Raw genomic sequence first — 2,707 nt, 5'->3', positions numbered from 1 at the left:
AAAGGTGACTGGGAAAGGGGAAAATTCAGCAGTAATGCCAGAGGATGCAGCAAGGTGAGTGACGGAACAGCAACGCGCATGTGAGTTTACCATGTCAGCCATCCCCCAAGAGATGTAAGATGCTGTTTGATCTAATAGATGAGTTTGAAAAAGATTCATCAGTTTCTGAATACAATGCTAAAGTCCCTTCTGGAAGACTGAATGTATTCCCTTTGGAAACATCCTTTTCTAGAATAACAAGAAGGTACAGAGGTAAATCATAGCCTAGCCACAAAGACTGACTATCAAGTGCTAGGGTGGGCTCATGGTGAAGGATCAAGATGTGTACAGTATTGTTCAAAGGGGAAGGAATGATAACATTTGTCAGCAGATGTATAACATCTATTAAGGAAAGTATCAAAACAGAATAAATACTTTTGTAAAGGGCAGGAAAAAACACCCAAATGGAAAAAAAAAACTATAATAAATAAATTTATAGTCACATTAGTAAAAATGAAAATCCTGAGAGGGGGAGACACTATATGAGCAATAGTCTGTAAATTTCACCCTTCCCTTTGATTAAATAACTGATTCAAGAATAGGCCATAAAATTAGAAATGCAATGGTTTTTGAACAAGGATTTGTCAGGAACATCAGAATATTTTTGACAAACAGATTCAATAACCTATTTGAATAAAACTTCAAATTCTAATATACCTGCTTTTCATTTATCCATTATAAATATAACTATTGAATCTGCATGTTTCTCTTTCCCTCCCTCTTTGCTTCTTTCCTTCCTCCCTCCCTCCCTTCTTCTTTTTCTTTCTTTCTTTCCTCCCTCCCTTCCTCTTTTTCTTTCTTTCTTCTTTCTTTCTTTCCTCTTTCTTTCTCTTTCTTTCTTTCTTTTCTTCTTTCTTTCTTCTTTCTTTCTTTCTTTCTTTCTTCTTTCTTTCTCTTTCTCTCCCTCCTTCCTTCCTTTCTTTTTTCTTTTCTTTTTTCGTCTTTCTTTCTTTCTTTCTTCCTTCCTTCCTTCATTTCTTTCTTCTTTCTTTCTTTCTTTCTTTCTTTCTTTCTTTCTTTCTTTCTTTCTTTCTTTCTTTCTTTCTTTCTTTCTTTCTTTCTTTCATTTCTTCTTTCTTTCTTTCAATATAATTAACCTGCATGTTTTTAAGTAGTTTGTGTGGTCCAGTGTTCTCTACCAGAGCAGTGGTGGAGATTTGGGCTAGACAGTTCTTTTAGCAAGACTCCCGTGCTTTGTAGCATGTATAGCATCTGGAACCCCCAAGGTGCCACATGCCAGTGAGACCTCCAGTAACTATAACAGCCAAACCCCTACACACACACACACACACACATTTCTAAGTGCCCCTAATGTAACCCCCACCCCAAAAGCTCAAAAAAATTTTAAGCACACTCACCATAGCTAGCCCAATAGTTAAGGTTTCTACATTCAGGTTTATTGCCAAACCTGCTTGGGAACACAAAGATGCTTGTGATTGTTCAAAGATTCAATGTCTCAAGAGCCTTGTATCAGCCAGTTTATTCCAGATTGTGTTAAGTGGCTTACACAAACAAAGTTTCTTTCTCTCTCTACATACCCATCATGCGTCAGCTGCAGTCCTGTTTCAGAATTCCTACTGACGATGCAGTCACAACCCGGAACACTAATGGTTGTTATGGCAGGGGAAAAAGAACATGGTAACCATCAGCTGGCTCTTGGAGCTTCTGCTCTGAACTTAAACTAGCACTTCAGTTAATAGCCACTGGCCAAAGAATGTCACTTAGCCATTCTTGAGTTCCAGAAAGTGGGAATATATAACCTTTCTGGAGGGAGGGATATTTAATATGAATAAACAAACTACTATCGGTCCTTACTATTCTTTTTGAATTTCAAGGAAAATAATATTGAAATTTATCATAAAATTTCCCAGAGTGGAAATGACACTTTTAAAGGAGATGAAAGTTACTACACTGATATTCATAGCAAGAAATTTAGGAAAACATGGAACAGAGCTGCTTTTTTTCCCAGAGATGGGAAAATAAAAATCACCATGCTAGAAACTATCTAACTGACTTTCCTGTTATTGTTACTGAGATATTTTTGCTGTGTTTATAAAACATATAATTTGTAATTACTTCAGTGCAGACTTATTGAACCAGCTCTGGAGATGACAAAAAATGAAGAAGGCAGAGCTCTTTCTCTTGAGGAACTCACAGTCTAGGAGGCAAGAAAGAAAAAGATCACTGACTATAATTCAGTATGTGAAATTTTGTATTATAAATATCTAATAAGTATTTGAGTACAGTTATGAGAGCAGTTAATCTTTCCTGAATGTGGATATGGAGACATCTTTATAGATAAAATGATATATGACCCAAGCATATAAATTTGGTGGACAATTTCAGGTAGATAATAGGGACTGGCAGGTGAGAGAAAAAGAGACAGAAAGAAAGAAAATCTGGGACTGTCAGAATCTTCTGGGAAACATTCTTAAGACATGCACTTCAATCTCCCAACTCCCAGTGACACACCAAAAGAGCTGGGGCATGCTCATCCGTATAAAGCTTCCAAGATGATTGCACCCTCAACCTAGATAAACACCACAACCATCCCATGTTTTGATCTAGGTTCTTTAACAATAGAATAGGATCACTTGGAGTTTTGTTTTAAAATAAAGGTGCCTGAATTTCAGATTCAGTAGGTCTGGGATAGGGTCCAGAAGTCCTA

Source organism: Mirounga leonina, unplaced genomic scaffold (assembly GCF_011800145.1).
Source record: "Mirounga leonina isolate KUSES-001 unplaced genomic scaffold, KU_Mleo_1.0 Mir_174, whole genome shotgun sequence".
NCBI lineage: Eukaryota > Metazoa > Chordata > Mammalia > Carnivora > Phocidae > Mirounga > Mirounga leonina.
Note: the sequence above shows the minus strand (reverse complement) of the source record.